The sequence below is a fragment of the Prionailurus viverrinus genome, chromosome D3, assembly GCF_022837055.1.
Source record: "Prionailurus viverrinus isolate Anna chromosome D3, UM_Priviv_1.0, whole genome shotgun sequence".
Taxonomy (NCBI): domain Eukaryota; kingdom Metazoa; phylum Chordata; class Mammalia; order Carnivora; family Felidae; genus Prionailurus; species Prionailurus viverrinus.
This window is the reverse complement of record NC_062572.1, coordinates 95,532,622-95,554,871: the sequence shown is the minus strand read 5'-3', so window position 1 is coordinate 95,554,871 and position 22,250 is coordinate 95,532,622.

Below are 22,250 nucleotides of genomic sequence, written 5' to 3'. Positions count from 1 at the left end.
CCGCCCCGCGGCGGTGGCGCGGCGCCCCCTCGCGCCCGGCCGCAGGTCCCCAGGGCCGGGTCCGCTCTCAGCGGGCGCTCGGGGACACGCGAGGCCCGACCCCGCGCCGCGCGCGCCCCACGCGCTCACACTCGCTCGCACACACTCACGCTCACACACACGCACACAACGTGGCGCCCCTCCAAACCACACCCGCAGCAACCCTGTGGTAGAGGGGAGACCCCGGGCCGTCCTCGTGGGCGCGGCCCCGGGAACCCTCGGGAAGGCCGCTCGGGTCTGGAGACGGCGGGTCCCGCGCCAAGAGGGCCTGCCGTCTGGGCCAGCATCCCAGATGCGTCCCTGTCATGAACTTGGGTGACCCGCGCAGCCTCGGGTGAGGACTCGTTTCCTGGTTTCCATTGCCGGGGAGGAGGCGCTCCCCCCAGCCTGAGCCTGAACACGGAGACCTTGGAAAGAGGGTTCTTCTCCGTAGAAACCCTGGTTGACTCTCAGAGCAGGAGAGGCCTGGCCAGCGGCCCTGGAAGGCCATCCTTCCCTCGGGACGCCATGACTTGTCACTTGCCATGGCTTGTCCTCGTCGCCTCTCCTAGCAGTCTTCCCCAGAGCCAGCAGAACTCTGCCTCTCCGGAGCAGGTACCCAGCTGCCCTGCAGAGGCCTCCGGGAACCATAGCACATAAGCCTCTACCCGAGAACACGCACTGAAGGGCCAGTAGGCAAACGGATAACTCATGGAAAGTTCTCTTGCGCCTGGCACTCAGCTGGTAGTTTTATTTACACAGGTAAGGATGTGGGTGGGTTTGTATGACTTCTCGGGCTGAACGTTACTCAGTCCCTTGCAGTTCCTCCCGGAGGAATTTTCCAGACCCAGCTGCACCCTGGCTGCCTCTTGCAGACCCTGCACCTTTTAGCGAGTGTCTGGGTTTCCGTGACTGTGCAGAGTGGGACTGGCCCGTCACCTCCCTTTTCCAGACGCTAGACCCCTGTTCATCTGGGCTTTTCTGACACTGCATCACAGTTTCGGTCAACCTTGGCTTTTTAGTCAACAAAAATCTCTACATCTAGTTGTTTTTTTATTTGTCCTGATCCATAATTTGCAGTCATCTGGTTCTTTGCAATGAAGAGTCTCAGAGAACCTAATCCTGTCGTGTAACGTCTTGCTCCTTCCTCACCTCGAGCCGTAGGCAAATCCACAAGTCCAGGGCACGGATACAGTCACCGCTGTCGAAGGCAGGCCGTGCCGGAGGTCCTGGAGGGCTCACGGAGCTCTGCCTGGGAACTGGTGCTGACCGGCCATCAACTCACCGGGCCGGCCATCTATCTCCCGTCTGGACTGTTCCAGCAACTCACATCTCCCATTTTGTTTGGCGTGCATCAGCGGAGACATTCTGGAAAGCCTTTCAGGAACGCGATGTAACTAACCAGGCATCCAGTGGGCTCAGGGCCGCTGTGCATGTACTTCCGTTTACTTCTTACTCCACATCCCCTTTGTTGTGTGTCTTTTTCATGCCAGGCTGGTCTGTCATTTCCCTCCTATGTGTCTCCTTCTCTCCTATTATTTGTATTGCCTTGTTTCCCAACCCCCCAGTGTTTCATCTGTGTTTCGATTGTTGTCGAAGTCACAGCTGGGCAGCGTCAGTAAAGGGCTGACGCTGGGGGCACTGGACCCTCTTGCACAGAGGCACAGACCCTGTGGCACAGACCCACATCTGGGGGGGGGGGGTGCTGTGTGGCTGGTTCACGAGGACAGGAGCCCGGGGCGGGGCTGCCAGAGATGGTGTGCACCCCCCCAGTAGGCTCCCTGTTGCTTTTGCTAGGTAACATTACACTCCTGTCCCGGTTTACGCATTTGCACTTTTGTATAGCTTCGGTTTTCTGGAAGGAGCAAACATTTACAATAGGTAGATGACGTGCTCGTTGTAGAACATCAGTGAACTTTCTGTGAAAAATCCAAAGGAGAAAAGAAGAACCCCCCTGCTTTCCCGTCCCCATCGCTCAGAAATCATTACTGCCCCTCTTTTGGTCCCTAATTTTTGTACCAAAACATTTTGTCCTTTTTTAAAGTAACAATATATTTTTGGTTGTTTATATACAAAAATAGCACCATAATGTATGCCACATTTTCACCACTTAACGAGAAATGAACATCTTTGATGTTTTCCAGACTCCAGCGTCATTCCAAATGATGGCGTAGAACTCCGTCCTGTGGCTGGCACCATGCTGTAAGTGACACTCCATTATTTGGCTATTCTATTGCCTTGAATTTTTCCCTATTATAAAATACCCTGCCACAAGCAGCTTTGGAGGCATGTCTTGACCCACTTGCCTACAGCAACACGGTGGTGAGTGACACTGGCCGCCGTGCTCTTAGGTCCTTGTGTGAGTGTAGCTGAAAATTCATTTCTCTGAACGAACAGAGTTTGTGTGTGCCTTCACTTACCTCTGTGAAGCCCGGAAGCCCGAGTGTGAGCTCAGTGGACGTCTCCCGAGTGTGCAGCTGAGGAGGCGAGTGACACGTCTAATCCCTCGCTTCGCTAATATTTCCCAAAGTAGTCGGTTTTTCTAGATATTTCTAAGTTTCATGAATTTTCACTTCTTGGCTGCTTTTCAAACCAAGAGATGATACATTCCTTCTTTTTTTTTTTTTTGGTCACAGCTTCCTGGCGATAGAATTCAGACCCCAGACGATCCGCCCATTTAAAGTGTGCCATTCAGTGGTTTTTAGGATGTTCACGGAGGCGTGCGGCCACTGGCACGTTCGGTTCAGGGCATCTTACTGCCTTGCCTCCCCGGCCCGGTGGCCCTTGGGGCGAGGGCAGCGGAGGCTGGAGCTGGGCTGGGTTCCCGCGACGTCCGGTGCACCCCGGCACCCCTCGCCGGCAGACGCGTGTGTTCTCCTGCTGATCCGCTGGCTCTCGGTTCTTGTTTTGTGCCGCCACGACAGAGGGCACCGTCTCTGCCGCCCTCCCTCTCCGCAGCCGTCTCTGCGGCCATGGGCTCTTCCTCGAGCCACCACCTCCTCCACGGCGCCTCTCCCGGCTTCGCTCAGCTGCCACTGCCAACGCTTCTCTTTCCGCGTCTCTGCTCTCAGATCTGTCTTTCTCTCGAGTGTTCGCAGCACTTATTCTCCTGGTCGCGTTGCCGTTGCCCCAAATGCCTGGAGACCCGCGTCCCTCCCGCGGGCCTCTCTTAGCTCCCACGGCTTTGTCGTCCCGCTTTTGATGGATCAAGCAGTCCCGTCAGTCACCGGGAGCGCCCCTCCCTTTGAGCTCCTCCTTTGTCCGCTACTTTTGATCCCAATCCCCTAGCTCTGTTCCCGCACCTTAACTCGAGCTCCAACTGGGAAGCCGTCTACTGAGATGCAGCAGAGGCGCCCCGGGAACAGAGCGGTGCTCCAGGCGGAAGGCGTGCGCAGGCTTCCATTTTGTTACTCAGTCCGCACGGAATCCGTCAGGGTGAGCTCGGATCAGAGGCACTCGGTGCCCCGTGAGAGCGAGTTCTTTCTCAGCTGTTGGGCGACGGAGGGGCTGCATGCGTCCACTTGGGGGTTTTTTTACATGAGATGACCTGTCAACTTGGTTTCCATACAACACCCAGCGCCCCTCCCAACAGATGCCCTCCTCAGTGCCCATCCCCCACCCCCCTCCCTCCCACCCCCCATCATCCACTCGTGTTTAGCCGGCTTCTTCGGTGTCTGGACCCTTGCCTGTGTCTAAATGCTGGTAGTCACCATCTGCCTGAGCTGGTGTCCTGGGGGCGGGCCCAGACGCCCAGACCCTTGTCGGCTCAGGTCAGAAGTCTCTCCCGGGCCCGCAGATCGCACGCCCGGCCCCCTGCAGACGGCCCCCTGTTGTCCGGCTGTGCTGTCCTTCCCCTAGTTGTCTTTTTAAGGACGTGGTCCGTCTCCTCCGAATAAACAGCAAGACCGCGGTTTCTAAGAACGTGTAGTATTTCAGGTGCGATTGGCCTTTTGTTAGAATTTTTCCCGGGATTCATTGTCAGCCTCACACCCTTGCTAAGGCTTCCCTTGCACAAACTCCGCCCCGCCGCGTCTGGGGGCGACGTGGCTCCAGGGCTCCCGCGAGGGACCTGAGTGGGTGTGAGCTTCGTGCTCTACACGCTTCTGGCTTCTGGGCTTTGCTAACGAACGACATGAACAACCCCTGAGGCCGGAGGCGCCCCCCGGTTCTGACCGGTCTCCAGCCTCTGGCCGGCCTGCTGACACCTGCCGGGAAGGGAGTGTAGCCGCTCCCAGTGGCGTCCCCGCAGGTCAGGCTAAACGTGGCCAGAGCAAGTGCAGTCCTTCCTGGGGTATGAAGGACACACCACACGCAGGTAGCTTAGGGTTTTCCACACGTCCCGTGGGACCAGAAGGATATCCAGGACGAGACGAGGCCCCCGACACAACAGCACCCGAAGCGCCCTGCACCCCTGCAGACAGTGTGGTGACCCCGGAGACGCTGGGAACTCTGTTCCCGGGGCCTCTGTGGTGGTCGCGCCGTGTGGGTCAGGCCGGGGCTGGATGCTACCTGTCCTGAGCAAAGCGATGCCGTGTGGCAAGAGCCTGTCCCGGGCCCCACGGACACCCCTTCTGGGGCCCGTCCCAGGAGCTCTGACAGGAGCGGCCCGTGAGGGGTTGCCCTCGCCCCTGTGCCTACGCGTGTGCGTGCACACGATCCGTGGCATTTATCAGGTGAAACATCACTTTCTTGGTGGTGGGTTTTGGAAATTCCGAGGGCATTTTCCCATGAGACACTTGTGCTATCTTCTGCAGTTGGAAGAGTGACATCAGTCTGACCTGGGTCCAGGGAGGAAATAGGTGCACAGGCGGGAGCCATCTGTCCCTGGAGGCTGGCAGACAACCACGGAGCAAGCGTGTGCCCACGTCTCGTTCCCAAGGCACAGCCTTCCCTGCTACGCTCGCTGGGACTTCCTGGTCCCTTCACACGCGCCACCTGATGGGTTTTAACCTTGTGTTGTTCATGCGTGTTTGAGCGATGTGCGTGCACATGCCGGAGGTGTGTGTGCACGTGAGGTGTGTGTATGTGCATGCATGTGTAAGCACGCACGGATGTGCACGTGTGAAGTGTGTGTGCACACGTGTGACGTGTGTGTAGAGTGCACGTGTGTGCATGTGTGTGCCTGGCCCCCCAGCCCGCCCCCGTGTTGGAGGGGAGACGCCAGGTGTCCTCACAGAGGCTGGGAGGGAGTCCTGCGTGTGGCGGGTGCTGGGTTATACTTGTGGCATTAGTTCCGGCAGCAAAGCCTGGGGTCCGGTGGCTGTCAGGCTGCCTCTCCTGCTCCCCATTCCTGGCTTCCGGCCCGGAGCCTCCAGCAACGAGGACACGGGAATTCGGGGCGGCCACGCCCGGGGGTGGGTGAGGGTCTCCCCCGTTCCAAGAGGTGAGGAACTGTCCAGAAGGGTGGCCCCAGGTGAAGCTGGGAAGGAGCGAAGGGCCAGAGGATCGATGCTGGAGCCTCCTATTTCTGGGGCCACCGGAGACGGATGGCGTGGCCCCACTGCCGTGGCACGTGGACCATACTGAACAGGAGGGAACAATCCTGTTGGCTTGTCTCTCAGGCAGGAACCAGGACTCTGCTGTGTGTTATGGGCCACCGTCCGTTGCCACGCTTATACAAGCTTTCTGAAGGAAAAGTAACTTCTTACATTTTGGTAGCAAATCAGTCATATTTCTTGCATTTGAAACAACTCATTGGAAAACATTTAAACTCAGTGCAGGGGAGGAGATCATAGCCGGCTAGAGGTGGTCAGCTAAAACATTCTCTTCCGTTTAGGAACTGCCCTGTTGGAGGTCGCTTTGTATCCACTGGGGAGTCTGGTAGGTGGAAAATGAGGAACTCCTCTCTTCCCCCAACGGCACTTGAAGAGTCTCCGAGGTCTTGGCTGGTGGCCCTTTGTCGTAGCGGGGTCTTTGTGGCGGTGACAGGGCTGGTGGAGGCCGATAGATGTGATGGGTCGGCTTCGATGCCCAGGGAGGGACAACAGGTGTCCTCATGGGCCCGGGAGGGCTCTCCTCTCCCAGAAAAAAAGGCTTCAGCAGAAACACCACAAGTGAGATGAAAGCTGTCTGCCAGACCCAGACTGGAGCCTGGGGGCCTGGGCCCTGTGGGGTGGGGGTGGGGGGTTAGGGGGGCCCAGGGGCCTTGTGGGGTGGGGACGTGTGGGGGTTAGGGGGGCCCGGGGCCTTGTGGGGTTGGGCATGTGTGTGGGGCTTAGGGGGCCCGGGACCTTGTGGGGTGGGGCGTCTGGGGGGCTTAGAGGGCCCAGGACCTTGTGGGGTGGGGTATGTGGGGGGTTAGGGAGGCCCGGGGCCCTGTAGGGTGGGGCGTGTGGGGGGTTGGGGGGGCCCAGGGGCCTTGTGGGGTCAGGCGTATGTGGGGGACTTAGGGGGCCCAGGGCCTTGTGGGGTGGGGTGTGTGTGGGGGTTAGGGAACCTGGATGTCTGTGGGGTGGGGGGGGTGGGGGTTAGGGGGGCCTGGGGCCTTGTGGGGTGGGGCGTCTGGGGGAGTTAGGGGGCCTGGGGCCTTGTGGGGTGGGAGTGTGGGGTGTGAGGGGGTTAGGGAGGCCCGGGGCCCTGTGGGGTGGGGTGTGTGTGGGGTTAGGGGGGCCTGGAGGCTGTGGGGTGGGATGTGTTGGGGGTTGGGGGATGTGGGACTCCTGTGGGGTGGGGGGGTGTGTGGGGTTAGGGGGTCCTGGGGGCTGTGGTGTGGGATGTGTTCGGGGTTGGGGGACGTAGGACTCCTGTGGGGTGGGAGGTGTGTGGGGGGTTAGGGGGGCCTGGGCCCCTGTGGGGTGGGGTGGAGGTGTGGGGGTTGGGGACCTGGACCCTGTGGGGTGGGTGCATGTGGGGGTTAGGGAGGACTGGGGGCTTTGTGTGGTTGGGGCCTTGTGGGGTTGGGGGACCTGGAGTTCTTTGTGGGGTGGAGGGGTGGGGTGGAGGGGGTCCCGGGGCTCTTTGGGGGGGTGTGGAGGTGTGGGGTGGAGGGGGACCCGGGGCTCCTTGGGGGGTGTGTGGAGGGGTGGGGTGGAGGGGGTCCCAGGGCTCCTTGGGGGGTGTGTGGAGGGGTGGGGTGGAGGGGGTCCTGGGGCTCCTTGGGGGGGTGTGGAGGTGTGGGGTGGAGGGGGACCCAGGGCTCCTTGGGGGGTGTGTGGAGGGGTGGGGTGGAGGGGGTCCCAGGGCTCCTTGGGGGGTGTGTGGAGGGGTGGGGTGGAGGGGGTCCTGGGGCTCCTTGGGGGTTGTGGAGGTGTGGGGCGGAAGGGGACCCGGGGCTCCTTGGGGGTGTGCGGAGGGGTGGGATGGAGGGGGGCCTGGGTTCTTTGTGGGGTGGAGGGGTGGGGTGGAGGGGGTCCTGGGGCTCCTTGGGGGGGTGTGGAGGTGTGGGCGGAAGGGGACCCAGGGCTCCTTGGGGGTGTGCGGAGGGGTGGGATGGAGGGGGGCCTGGGTTCTTTGTGGGCTGGAGGGGTGGGGTGGAGGGGGTCCTGGGGCTCCTTGGGGGGGGTGTGGAGGTGTGGGGTGGGGGGGGGCCCAGGGCTCCTTGGGGGGTGTGTGGAGGGGTGGGGTGGAGGGGGTCCCGGGGCTCCTTGGGGGGGTGTGGAGGTGTGGGGCGGAAGGGGACCCGGGGCTCCTTGGGGGTGTGCGGAGGGGTAGGATGGAGGGGGGCCTGGGTTCTTTGTGGGCTGGAGGGGTGGGGTGGAGGGGGTCCCGGGGCTCTTTGGGGGGGTGTGGAGGTGTGGGGTGGAGGGGGACCCGGGGCTCCTTGGGGGGTGTGTGGAGGGGTGGGGTGGAGGGGGTCCCGGGGCTCCTTGGGGGGGTGTGGAGGTGTGGGGTGGAGGGGGACCCGGGGCTCCTTGGGGGTGTGCGGAGGGGTGGGATGGAGGGGGGCCTGGGTTCTTTGTGGGCTGGAGGGGGGGGGTGGAGGGGGTCCCAGGGCTCCTTGGGGGGGTGTGGAGGTGTGGGGTGGAGTGGGACCCGGGGCTCCTTGGGGGTGTGCGGAGGGGTGGGATGGAGGGGGGCCTGGGTTCTTTGTGGGCTGGAGGGGGGGGGTGGAGGGGGTCCCGGGGCTCCTTGGGGGGGTGTGGAGGTGTGGGATGGAGGGGGGCCTGGGTTCTCTGTGGGCTGGAGGGGTGGGGTGGAGGGGGTCCCGGGGCTCCTTGGGGGGGTGTGGAGGTGTGGGGTGGAGGGGGACCCGGGGCTCCTTGGGGGTGTGCGGAGGGGTGGGATGGAGGGGGGCCTGGGTTCTCTGTGGGCTGGAGGGGTGGGGTGGAGGGGGTCCCGGGGCTCCTTGGGGGGGGTGTGGAGGTGTGGGGCGGAGGGGGACCCGGGGCTCCTTGGGGGTGTGCGGAGGGGTGGGATGGAGGGGGGCCTGGGTTCTTTGTGGGGTGGAGGGGTGGGGTGGAGGGGGAACTGGGGCTCCTTGGGGGGGGTGTGGAGGTGTGGGGCAGAAGGGGACCCAGGGCTCCTTGGGGGGTGTGTGGAGGGGTGGGGTGGAGGGGGACCCAGGGCTCCTTGGGGGGTGTGTGGAGGGGTGGGGTGGAGGGGGGCCCGGGGCTCCTTGGGGGGGTGTGGAGGTGTGGGGCGGAAGGGGACCCGGGGCTCCTTGGGGGTGTGCGGAGGGGTGGGATGGAGGGGGGCCTGGGTTCTTTGTGGGCTGGAGGGGTGGGGTGGAGGGGGAACTGGGGCTCCTTGGGGGGGGTGTGGAGGTGTGGGGCGGAGGGGGACCCGGGGATCCTTGGGGATGTGCGGAGGGGTGGGATGGAGGGGGGCCTGGGTTCTTTGTGAGGTGGAGGGGTGGGGTGGAGGGGGGCCTGGGGCTCCTTGGGGGGGTGTGGAGGTGTGGGGCGGAATGGGACCCGGGGCTCCTTGGGGGTGTGCGGAGGGGTGGGATGGAGGGGGGCCTGGGTTCTTTGTGGGCTGGAGGGGTGGGGTGGAGGGGGAACTGGGGCCGCTTGGGGGTGTGTGGAGGGGTGGGGTGGAGGGGGGCCTGGGTTCTTTGTGGGCTGGAGGGGTGGGGTGGAGGGGGTCCCGGGGCTCCTTGGGGGGGTGTGGAGGTGTGGGATGGAGGGGGGCCTGGGTTCTTTGTGGGGTGGAGGGGTGGGGTGGAGGGGGTCCTGGGGCTCCCTGGGGGGGGTGTGAAGGTGTGGGGTGGAGGGGGACCCGGGGCTCCTTGGGGGGTGTGTGGAGGGGTGGGGTGGAGGGGGTCCAGGGGCTCCTTGGGGGGGTGTGGAGGTGTGGGGCGGAAGGGGACCCGGGGCTCCTTGGGGGTGTGCGGAGGGGTGGGATGGAGGGGGGCCTGGGTTCTTTGTGGGCTGGAGGGGTGGGGTGGAGGGGGAACTGGGGCCGCTTGGGGGTGTGTGGAGGGGTGGGGTGGAGGGGGGCCTGGGTTCTTTGTGGGCTGGAGGGGTGGGGTGGAGGGGGTCCCGGGGCTCCTTGGGGGGGTGTGGAGGTGTGGGGTGGAGTGGGACCCGGGGCTCCTTGGGGGTGTGCGGAGGGGTGGGATGGAGGGGGGCCTGGGTTCTTTGTGGGCTGGAGGGGGGGGGTGGAGGGGGTCCCGGGGCTCCTTGGGGGGGTGTGGAGGTGTGGGATGGAGGGGGGCCTGGGTTCTTTGTGGGGTGGAGGGGTGGGGTGGAGGGGGTCCTGGGGCTCCTTGGGGGGGGTGTGGAGGTGTGGGGTGGAGGGGGTCCCGGGGCTCCTTGGGGGGGTGTGGAGGTGTGGGGTGGAGGGGGACCCGGGGCTCCTTGGGGGTGTGCGGAGGGGTGGGATGGAGGGGGGCCTGGGTTCTTTGTGGGCTGGAGGGGTGGGGTGGAGGGGGTCCTGGGGCTCCTTGGGGGGTGTGTGGAGGGGTGGGGTGGAGGGGGGCCTGGGTTCTTTGTGGGGTGGAGGGGTGGGGTGGAGGGGGACCCAGGGCTCCTTGGGGGGTGTGTGGAGGGGTGGGGTGGAGGGGGGCCTGGGTTCTTTGTGGGGTGGAGGTGTGGGGCGGAAGGGGACCCGGGGCTCCTTGGGGGGTGTGCGGAGGGGTGGGATAGAGGGGGGCCTGGGTTCTTTGTGGGCTGGAGGGGTGGGGTGGAGGGGGTCCTGGGGCTCCCTGGGGGGGGTGTGGAGGTGTGGGGTGGAGGGGGACCCGGGGCTCCTTGGGGGTGTGCGGAGGGGTGGGGTGGAGGGGGGCCTGGGTTCTTTGTGGGGTGGAGGGGTGGGGTGGAGGGGGTCCTGGGGCTCCCTGGGGGGGGTGTGGAGGTGTGGGGTGGAGGGGGACCCGGGGCTCCTTGGGGGGTGTGTGGAGGTGTGGGGCGGAGGGGGACCCGGGGCTCCTTGGGGGTGTGCGGAGGGGTGGGGTGGAGGGGGGCCTGGGTTCTTTGTGGGGTGGAGGGGTGGGGTGGAGGGGGTCCTGGGGCTCCTTGGGGGGGGTGTGGAGGTGTGGGGCGGAGGGGGACCCGGGGCTCCTTGGGGGGTGTGTGGAGGGGTGGGGTGGAGGGGGACCCAGGGCTCCTTGGGGGGTGTGTGGAGGGGTGGGGTTGAGGGGGGCCCAGGGCTCCTTGGGGGTGTGCGGAGGGGTGGGATGGAGGGGGGCCTGGGTTCTTTGTGGGCTGGAGGGGTGGGGTGGAGGGGGTCCCGGGGCTCCCTGGGGGGGGGTGTGGAGGTGTGGGGTGGAGGGGGACCCGGGGCTCCTTGGGGGTGTGCGGAGGGGTGGGATGGAGGGGGGCCTGGGTTCTTTGTGGGGTGGAGGGGTGGGGTGGAGGGGGTCCTGGGGCTCCTTGGGGGGGGTGTGGAGGTGTGGGGTGGAGGGGGACCCAGGGCTCCTTGGGGGGTGTGTGGAGGTGTGGGGCGGAGGGGGACCCGGGGCTCCTTGGGGGTGTGCGGAGGGGTGGGATGGAGGGGGGCCTGGGTTCTTTGTGGGCTGGAGGGGTGGGGTGGAGGGGGAACTGGGGCCGCTTGGGGGTGTGTGGAGGGGTGGGGTGGAGGGGGGCCTGGGTTCTTTGTGGGCTGGAGGGGTGTGGTGGAGGGGGTCCCGGGGCTCCTTGGGGGGGTGTGGAGGTGTGGGATGGAGGGGGGCCTGGGTTCTTTGTGGGGTGGAGGGGTGGGGTGGAGGGGGTCCTGGGGCTCCCTGGGGGGGTGTGGAGGTGTGGGGTGGAGGGGGACCCGGGGCTCCTTGGGGGGTGTGTGGAGGGGTGGGGTGGAGGGGGTCCTGGGGCTCCTTGGGGGGGTGTGGAGGTGTGGGGCGGAAGGGGACCCGGGGCTCCTTGGGGGTGTGCGGAGGGGTGGGATGGAGGGGGGCCTGGGTTCTTTGTGGGCTGGAGGGGTTGGGTGGAGGGGGGCCCAGGGCTCCTTGGGGGGGTGTGGAGGTGTGGGGTGGAGGGGGACCCGGGGCTCCTTGGGGGTGTGCGGAGGGGTGGGATGGAGGGGGGCCTGGGTTCTTTGTGGGCTGGAGGGGTGGGGTGGAGGGGGAACTGGGGCCGCTTGGGGGTGTGTGGAGGGGTGGGGTGGAGGGGGTCCCGGGGCTCCCTGGGGGGGGTGTGGAGGTGTGGGGCGGAGGGGGACCCGGGGCTCCTTGGGGGTGTGCGGAGGGGTGGGATGGAGGGGGGCCTGGGTTCTTTGTGGGCTGGAGGGGTGGGGTGGAGGGGGAACTGGGGCCGCTTGGGGGTGTGTGGAGGGGTGGGGTGGAGGGGGTCCCGGGGCTCCCTGGGGGGGGTGTGGAGGTGTGGGGCGGAGGGGGACCCGGGGCTCCTTGGGGGTGTGCGGAGGGGTGGGATGGAGGGGGGCCTGGGTTCTTTGTGGGCTGGAGGGGTGGGGTGGAGGGGGAACTGGGGCCGCTTGGGGGTGTGTGGAGGGGTGGGGTGGAGGGGGTCCCGGGGCTCCCTGGGGGGGGTGTGGAGGTGTGGGGTGGAGGGGACCCGGGGCTCCTTGGGGGTGTGTGGAGGGGTGGGGTGGAGGGGGTCCCGGGGCTCCCTGGGGGGGTGTGGAGGTGTGGGGCGGAGGGGGACCCGGGGCTCCTTGGGGGTGTGCGGAGGGGTGGGATGGAGGGGGGCCTGGGTTCTTTGTGGGCTGGAGGGGTTGGGTGGAGGGGGGCCCAGGGCTCCTTGGGGGGGTGTGGAGGTGTGGGGCGGAAGGGGACCCGGGGCTCCTTGGGGGTGTGCGGAGGTGTGGGATGGAGGGGGGCCTGGGTTCTTTGTGGGCTGGAGGGGTGGGGTGGAGGGGGAACTGGGGCCGCTTGGGGGTGGGGGTCCAGGCACAGACACGGCCTGGGGCTCCGGTGCGGCACCGGTGTGGTTGGGCGCGGCCTCTGGACGACTTTTGCTGGGAAGAGTAATTCCTGAACGGAGGGTCACTGGGCACCCAGGGAGTGTCTGAATCACAGGTGTCCCTTGACTGGGCCTCCCTGGCAGGTGCCCGTCTGTCCCCTCTGTGCTGTGTGTCCTGTGTGGACAGGGGTCCGCACTCTCAAGGTTCTAATGGTCGGGTGGGGCCCTTGCCATTGTTTTCCGCTGAGAATCTCTAAAATATCTGTCCGTCAGAGTAGCTGTGTTTTTACCTCTCAGCGCAAACAGATCTTTAGTGCAGCTTTCTACAAGCGTCCCCAACGGTCCTCCACAGCAGGCTGTGGCCCTGCTGCGCTGTGAGGTGACCACGAGGCCAGCTTAGCTCCGTGGAGGAGAGAGGCGTCCGGCCCACTGGCCGGAAGCCACACCTGGCGGGCAGAGGCTCTGGCTTCTCCCCACTGGGCTTGGCGGCCTCTGCCCAGCTTTTAGTCTGTCGTCTGTCCGACGAGAGCAGTCAAGAGCGGCTCCTTCCCAGGGGACTGAAATGGAAGTGACAAAGTGTAAAAATACCAACAAGCACTTGGAGACGCCGTTGAGGCTCCCTCGAGACGATGTCTCTTCCCATCAGATGCCCTCTGCACAGGTACCCTTCTCCGCTGTCCCAGATGGGAAGGGGTTGGAACGGAGGGGTCTAGGTCCCAGGATGTTCACAGGAGCTGGATTCAAATATTGCCAAGTGGGAAAATGGGGAGCCACCAAGCTCGGCCTGGCCTCGTGGGTCGCGGTGGGGGACGTGGACAGAGATGCTGCACGGAACACTATTGCCATAAACGCCTCATGACGTTGCACGGCCCTGGCGCCACGGCAGGTGCAGGGGGCGGTGTTACACTGCCTTTGGGTTAAAATCTGCCAAATGCGATGCGAACCGGTCTCCGGTCAGGCCGCCTCGGGGTCCCGCTTGCGGGGCAGGCGCCGGAGGACGCGGAGGTTCGGAGGACGGCGTCGCACAGAGCTCGCCGTGCGCCTCGCCTGCAGATCTGAGCACTTCGTGCTTCTCTGTACTTCCCGTGTCTTCTGTAAAGAACCCGTGGGACTTTCATAACGGTAACAGGTGGGAAACGGACGGTATGTAAGGGCCCGTCCCCACCCCACGGCTTCACTCGCACAGGACGGTCACAATGCCCTGTCTGACCTGTAACCTGTAAACTCTATCAACTGATCGAGGAAGTCCTTGTGCTGGAAGGACTTAGTGTTTTGCAAACAATTTGGTAAAATACCAGGAATGTAAAGTGCTATTTAAAAAGATTTTTTTTAATGTTTATTTTTGAGACAGAGTGTGAATGGGGAGGAGCAGAGAGAGAGGGAGACACAGAATCCGAAGCCGGGTCCAGACTTCTAGCTGTCAGCACAGAGCCTGACGCGGGGCTCGAACTCACAGACTGTGAGATCATGACCTGAGCTGAAGTCGGACGCTTAACCGACTGAGCCCCCCAGGTGCCCCTGCAAAGTGTTATTTTTAACCATAGAACATTGGAGCAAATGACAGTTAAATAGGGAAAAAATCCTAATTTATGAAACTGCTTCACATTAAAAAAGGAAAGAAAGAAAGGTAATTCTGGTGTTTTCTGACATTTTCAACTTCAAGTCAAAGGAAGAGCTGCAGGCTTTGCAAAAACGCTCCCCATTCCTCTAGTGTGCTATTAAAGAATGAAGGGTTTTATATTTTATTTATATGGTTGCCCCTTTACTAGAAACACTATGACATCAGTAAATGTATTAACCAGAACTTTGGTTGGACACGAGAAATGTTCTCAAGCTGGTCCAGCCTCCAGAGGACTCGGCCCTGCAACCCCCTTCTCAGGGCTAAGAGCTCAGCCTCAGGCCATCCTGAATTTAGTGTTCAGATGATGTCATGGGGCCCGTGTTTCTTCTCCTGCTGGTCTGGGCCCTGCCGTCCTGTCCTGTCTGTTCTCAGGAGGTGCCACACGCAGGCGGAGGCCCAACGCAGGAGGCTTTGTCTTCCAGCCTCCCGTGCAGAGATGTTTTGGCAGCATTCCCGGGAGGGGTCCCAATGGTCTAGCTCAGGTCTCATTTCTGTCCCAGCGTGGTTATCTTGGTGTGCATGAACTCCCCGGCAGATCAGGCTGGGAGGGTGGGGGAGGGAGGACCGGGGCCGCGGGGCCCCAGGGGGGGACAGCTCTGGGAGAGGGTGAGGAGAGGGACCGCACAGAGCAGAGAAACACCGGACAGCCGGGCCTCTCCACCTTGGCTCCCTCGACTCTCCGGTGGATCACGATGGGGGGTCCTGTGTCTCACCAGATGTTCGGCGTCCCCAGCCCCCGCCCCTAAGATGCCAGTGCCCCCCCCCATATGTAACCAAGACCATCCAGATGTTGCCGACTGTTCCCGGGGGTGGGGGCAGAGAACCCCACTGGAGAACTATTGTGTTATACGACGTCCACACCCCGAATTCTCTGTTAGGATAAAGAAGACCGCTGTATTTGAGAGCTGAAATGAGGTTTTGCCACTTGGACTTAATCTCAGAGGTCATCTGGTGCTGCTGCATGGGTGGGAGGTTCAGTAATGTCTCAGATCCAACCCGGAAGCACAGAGAGGCAAGCCCCTGGTTTACTGTACCTGTTTCAGGCCTGACTACTCATCGCACTGAAGGAAGACGTGACCCCGCCCACAAACAGAGGAGGAACCGATGGCGATGGCGGGGTGTGCGGCCGAGTCGGGAGCGGCCCCTCCCCACGTACAAGGCAGCCCCCTGGCCCCGGCCAGCCAGTGCTCCCACGGGCCCCGAAGCCACAAGTCCCCAAAGTGGGAGTCGCGGGAGCTAAAGATAGACGCGTTATGGGCGATGGATTCGGCCCGTCTTCTCCCTTCTCCAGCTAAATAATTCCAGTTCCGTTAGCAGATTTTCATAGGGGGAACCTGCCAGCCCTTGACTCCTGCGCGCGGCTGTGGGCTGAGTCATCCCGAGTCCGCCCTCTCGTTGTGGGGTCCAGAGCTGAGCCAGCATTTAAAATTAGTATAGGATTAGCGCCGAGGCTCCTGTCAGAGAAAGAGCACACAGCACAATAGATTCCAACCAAGGTAGTCCCAAAGCAACTCGTTCCCCAGGCAGCGTAGATGGGGATCCGGCATCGCCCGCTCGTCTTGGCTTTCCTTGCGCCGCCCGTATGACGCCGCGCCCTTGGTCGACGCGGCGCTCAGAACGCAGTCGACCAGCTTCCCTGGGCGCGTCCACATCTCATTTCGAACTGGCTGGTTGCAACCCGTATTGATATGCACGAACACAGGGTTGTCAGTTGAATTTCCTGTTACTGTAAAATAATGTCTCCTCATTCCAGAACTCTCCTTAATTACCCTCCCACTGCAAGGTATGGGCCAGGCGCTTGGGATGCAAAAATTCCTGCCACGGAGCAGCTTCTGATCTTAAGGGGAAAGAGACCCACAGACAGGTGTCAGGTGTGATATTCAGAAAGGCGGGTGTGATGGGGCAGCTAGGCAGGTGTGATGGGGCTGTGCAGGCATTCACGCCGTCATGACGCACGTCCCTTTGCTACACGCGGGTGCTGGTTCAGTGTCTCTTTCCTCCACGTGGGCCTACCTCTGTCACCCCCAATCCCGGGGAGAGTGGCACTTGGCCGGGGCAGAAAGCTCTCTAGAGGAATGAAGTGATGGCACTGAGTTCCGTAAGAAGTGACGGATTGCCGGCCGCTTTCCAAATTCTTGTGTTTGGGTGACACCAAGGGAAGGGAGGGAGGTCCATTTGCTGGAAGCGTGGCTCTCCGCTCAGGACTCTCTCGTACCCGCCCCGGCCCCAGGCCTTCCTCTTTCCGGACCTCACTCTTACCCAGTTTGCCGACCCTGCTCTAACCTATTTGCAGACTTATCTGGCTCTGTATCTCCACATCTTTCTGACGCTCTGATGACTTCCAATGGTCTCGTCGGCCTTTTCTGTCATAACCTTACAAAGTTCTGTGCCATTGGGCACGTACTGTGTCCCTTCTCCCGTCGTATGCCCCAGTTTACCGGTGACAAGCGGCCAAGGAGCCGAGACCTAGCTGGGAGCCCTTTCTGCGTCGGTTCCCTCTGGTGTCTGAGCCAGCGTGAGCAAGACAGACGATTTGATTTGGGGTTAGATGTTTCACTGTCTCGCTATCATTACCTCCTTGTTGGACGCTGTGCTTCGGCCCAGGTGGGCTGCGAAAGCGCATTCCACAGGGAACAAAGCAAAACGGAAACTATTGTTTCCATTACGCCAGCCCTCGAAAGCGGAATTTCTAGAATGTTCTTAGCTGGGAGCAGACACAGACTCAGCCCCCGGTCCTCAATCAGAATCAGGCAATCGGTAGTGCCTCCGGGACCGTGCCGCACAAAGCTGTGGGCACCGGGGCTGTGGGGGCTTCCCTGGGTGGAGGGCCCCCCACTGCCACCACACAGGTGCGGGACAGTGACCCTGCCCAGATGCAGCGGCCCTGGGCTCCCCTCGGCGGTGGCCGTCCGTCCTTCCCAGGATGAGCTGTAATCCTGAGCGTGACAGCTTTCTGTGGACTCTCATCCCACCCAAGGGTGGTCTTCAGGGGTGTCAGAAGTGAGGACGGCCTTACACAGAAGGTGCCCCCAGGTTCTCAGCTGGCCTCGGTCCTGCGTGCGTGGAGGCATGTCACTTAATGAAACGGGCTCGTGGGGCTGTCCCCAGTCGTGGTGCTGGCACACTTACCTCATCCTTTCCCCATCTCGCCGCCACCTTGCAGCCCTTCCTGTGTGGATGTCTGAGGGGCAGACCCAGGGGTGGGCTCTGTGTGTGGATAGAAGTGAGAAGGGTCGTTTCACAGCACGATGGGACAGAGCCAGCGGCCCGGAGGGCTGTGTCCAGCGGGAGGCCACGTTTGCAGGACGGAGTGCTGGGGTGACCGTCTTAGGGTCGCTCTGGACCCTCACAGAGAGGACGGACCGGGTGCCTCTCGGGTGCCGGGCCCGCATCTCCCCCTGCGCTGAGGACTCCTGGGCCGGTGATCCCGGGGACGGGCTACGGCCCCCCTCCTGTGTGCCACCTGTCCCCTGTGACGTCATGGGTGGACTCTCCCCCCCCCCCCCCCCCCCCCCCCCCGCTTCCGTTCCCCCTCCCCCAGGTGTGTGCCTTTCACCCTGACTACAGAGGGCGGGACGTGATTACCAGGTGAGGGATCTTGAGTAAAACTCTTCCCCGGCCACTGGCAAGAGCACTGGGCATAAACTTTTACTTGTTTGATAGTGAGACAGTGGTAAGTATCGACAGGCTTTTTTGGTTTTTGGTTTTTTTTTAAGTAGTCTCCATGCCCAGCGTGGGGCTTGAACTCCCGACCCTGAGATCCAGAATCGCACACTCTGCGGGTGAGCCGGCCGGGCGCCCCAGCTGTGAGCTCCGGACAGGGTGGCCGCGTGCTCCTCGCGACCTTGCTGTGAGCACGGGCACCGGAGAAGGGGCCGCGGGGGCCCCCTGCTGGGTTGGAAGTCCAGCTCCCAGAGTGACTCCAGGACATGACCGTGTTTTGAAAAGGGAGACTCTGGGGAAGCGTTTTGCTCAGAGTGGCCGTGAGAACTTCATCTGTCTGCTCGTTTCCTCTCCGGACGGGGGTTTCTGCAGGACCCATCCCGGGCCAGGCATCCGCTGGGCAGGTTTAGCCGCTGAAGGAGGGACTGTCCCACCTTTGGGGTCTGTGGCACCGGGGTGGGGGGGGGGGCGACCCGCGGCACACAGGGAACGGGCTAATTCCTGGGTCAACACGCGGTTCTGGAAACGCTGTTTAGGGAACGGTCACGGTGTCGCAGAGGCCGGAAAGGCAGAGGCCCGTGTTTGAACGGTTTCCTGCTCACCTAGGTTCCTGTATGGAACGACTGGAACGACTGGAAAATTCCCCTTCCCTCAACACCTACGAGCCAGAGATTACCAGGACCACAAATAAAACGATGCCCCACAGCTCCTCCGGCAGGGCACAGCGCGGCGATGGGAGGCCCCCCGGGGCCCCCCCGGACCCGGCTCGCGGGAACTCTTAAGACAGCAGAGCCGTGAGAGAAACGGTTCCTGTTGGAAAACAAAAACAAAAACAAAAAACGCCAAATCCTGCTAGCTTAAAATTTTTCTTTTCTCTTAAAAAAAAGCTGTTTTCTTTTTTCTCAAATTGAGCTCCGGCCAAGTTCCAAAACTGAAAATGTGGATTTTAGAAGGAAATGCACAGCCGTTCAAGAGCAATAAAATGCCAGGTCTCGGAAGAAAAACGCTGTCGCGAAACAGGGCCAGAAGGGCAGTTTCCTTGGGGTGAGCTGGCGCCCTGCACTCCTTCCAAATACAACCACCGCACAATTTGACCCTTGCAGAGCCACGGTCTCCGTGACAACACGTGTGCCAGGGTCCACACCGCACGACGAGGCACAGAGCTCGATGGTGGGGGCGGGGGGCTGGCCCTCCGTGCACCGGGAGATCGGACGGTCCCTCGCTCTCAGGGATGAGACCTCCGCTCACCCTTTAGCTAAAATATGGGAACCGGGGATCACGGGTACTGGGTGCGGCTCTGCCCCCAGGAGACGGAAGGATGCGGGTACCGGGTTCCTCCCTGCTGACCAAGCACCTCTCGCCTCGGCCACAGGGCAGCGCGTCACGAGCTGTGTGGCCCAGAAAGCGAAGTGTTCAGTCAGGCAGAGAGCCTGTGGGCCCCAGGGCCGCCCACCGGGGCAGCTCACTGAAGAGAAGCTTCCCCCGGGAGGTGACATTTGAGCTCCAGACCCAGGGCCCGTCATCAGCGCCGTGGAGCTGGGCCGGAGAAGTTTGTTTCCTTTGCAAAAGGAGCTTGAAGCAGTTCTAGTTTTCTCTTCTTTTTCCTTTCCTTTCCTTTCCTTTTCTCTTTATTTATTCTGAGAGAGAGGGAGACAGAATCCCAAGCAGGCTCCGCACTGTCTGTACAGAGCCTGGCGTGGGGCTTGAACCGACGGACCATGAGATCACGACCCGAGCCGAGATCGGGAGTCGGACACCTAACCGACTGAGCCGCCGGGTGACCCGAAGCAGTTCTAGTTCACAGCGTTGTGTTGTGTCGTGTTCTGAAAGCAGAGCTGTTGGCCAATTTGATAACCCTCAGGCCACCCACTTGCCTGGCAGTGGTGTTGTGAGAGCTGATTCCAGAAGGCCATCAGGACTCAGGCCTACTTACTGCTGTCCCCAAGCTGTGCCCAGCAGCACAGTGGCATTTCTGTGCTTGCCGAGGTCACAGTGTTGACGACAGACCCCCGAGACAACAACAGTGTCTGTGAGCAGGTGCACCAGGGTCTGTGTGGTTCACTGTGTGATACGCAGCTAAATGTCCTGTTTACACAGGGTCCCCATCATTCTTGTGGTTTGTTTAGTGTGGGTGCAGGTGAGTGCACTGGAAACCGCTGGGAGTCTGCACTGGGCAGGGGGGAGGCCGTGCAGGCACGTGGATGAGATGGGCAGGGGGGAGGCCGTGCAGGCACTTGGGTGAGATGGGCAGGGGGGAGGCCCTGCAGGCACTTGGGTGAGATGGGCAGGGGGGAGGCCGTGAAGGCACATGGATGAGATGAGCAGGGGGGAGGCCGTGTGGGCACTGGGGTGAGATGGGCAGGGGGGAGGCCCTGCAGGCACAGTGATGAGATGGACAGGGGGGAGGCCGTGTGGGCACAGTGATGAGATGGGCAGGGGGGAGGCCGTGAAGGCACGTGGATGAGATGAGCAGGGGGGAGGCCGTGTGGGCACTGGGGTGAGATGGGCAGGGGGGAGGCCGTGCAGGCACGTGGATGAGATGAGCAGGGGGGAGGCCATGTAGGCACAGTGATGAGATGGGCAGGGGGAGGCCGTGCGGGCACACCAGTGAGGGTGGATGAGAAAGGGGAGGGGCAAGCGGGGGAGCCTGTCTGACTAGCTGGGAAGAGAGCGGGGGCCGCTATGGGCCTCTGGGGCCTCCGGTGCGCGTCCAGAACAAAGGGCTGCTGCGGCTCGCAGGCTCTGAGCCGGTCACCTGCACCCTGAGCCTGGTGGACGTGCCAGAACCCAGACCCTGCCCCGGACCACAGACTGCAGGTCTGCACGTCCCAAGATCCCCAGGCGGCTCCTCAGCGGTCCCAGCTCCCGGTCTCTACAGTCTGCCCCCTGCATCACGTGTTCGCTTCTCTCGGAAGAAGGCAGGTTCGGAAGAGGCTGCGAAGAGGCCAGCCGCTCACAGAACGGGCAACGGGGCTATGTTGATGGAGAACCTTTGCTTATTAATATCTGTCTGCGGCGCGTGCAGGCACCTTCGAGCAGCGGGGGCCTGGGGCTGCTGGGCCAGCATGGGAGCAAGGCGGTTGTTAAACAGCCGTTATTAAAAATTAACTTTCATAAATTTACCAGGACATAAATAGTAAAGAACAAGCCCAGTCAATCCCTAACCGCTGTCCTACATTTTCTTGTAGAAACTGGACCCAGGCGGGATTGCTCACACCGCAGATGCACACACACCCTTGCCCGTGATCGCGGGGCGCGTTCCAGCACCCAGAAGGCCCCCCCTGGCCCCCAGCACCACCCGCTCCCAGGTGAAGTTTCCACGAGTGACTTGGTCACTTCCTAGAAAAATGGTCGGAGCTCACAGTTTCACTGGTCAGCTCCTAGGCCCGAGTGGGGCAGCTCCGGGGCCACGGAGTCCGGACGAGCGGCCCTTAAAAGGTCACGGGTGGCAGCTGGCGGCCTGACCTTTGGCGCCATGAGGGGGGCCAGGCCTTCCTCCCTCAGGACCGGTGCACCCCCCCACCCCAGTGACAGGGAGCGGTCCCGGGGGGCTCTGCGCCCCAGACTCCAGGAGCTCCCGGAGGGAGGGACCATCCATCCGGCCCTCCCTCCGCACTAGAGAGGACGTGCCTCTTGGGCGCTCAGCCCCGACACACAGCGCGCCCCTCTTGTGGGCTTTGCTGAGCTCTTCCATCCGGGCGCTCAGGTCTAACATTCAAAACCAGACTCAAAATCAATTCTATCACCAAGTTCCACTTGAACGTCTGGCCCCCCAGTCCCCCTCTGCCGCGCTGCTGGCCGACTGGGCTCACAGCCAAGGAGGGGACTTTGTCAGAATCCCGCGGAAGAAGCCCGGCGGCGCTGGGTGCACGCCTTGGGGTGTCTTTTCACCTGGACGCAGTCACGAGGACACAGTCCCTGCAGAAGCCACCGAGGGGTGGGCCTGCCCCGCCAGAGGCTGGCTGCCAGGGGCCGGGACGCGGGATGCGGGGTCACTCCAGGACGCTGACGCAGAAGCACGAGGTTGAGGCCAGCCGCGTCTGCACCCCGCCCTCCCCGGCCTCGCCTGCTGTGTGGTAAGTGGCCTCTGGGTCCCAACACGACATCTTCTGGGGACAAGTCCTCCTCATGCCCGGCCGTGTGTCCAGCGACCATCGCCAGATAACCATTTGTTAAATGTACGAATGAGTAAGAAGCAGCCCTGTTTCATTGCCGAAAGCTCTGGACGTACAGCGCTGGACGTCTGCGCCTAGCGGAGACGTAGACCCTCCCGTCACCGACGAGGTTCTGACGCGGGAGGCGGGACTTGGCACGAGGCGGTCTTTCGAGACCAGAGTGGACGCAGCTGGCTGGCGGGCCCACCATTGTCCATGGGGCCCTTCAATTTAGCAATTGGCTGGAAGTCGAAGCCAGAAGCTTCTAACGAGGGCACCCGTGTGCGGCGTGCGGCGTCCCGGCCTGTTCGCGCCCCAGGCTGGATGCGGTGACCCTCCCAGCTCTCCAGCGTCCTTGTGTCCTGAGTGCAGACCCCCTCCCGCCGGCATCTGGAGGGTCCCAGAGTGGGTGACAGGCTGACCGCTGTTCTGACCTCCCCGTCTGGCCCCAGGCCTAGTGGAGTAACCATGGGTAGTTTTTCTTGCCCTAAACACCCCTTTCTCTCAGGGCCAGCACCTGCCTCTGAGAATTGATTCTCCAGCAGACCGTGCTCCTCG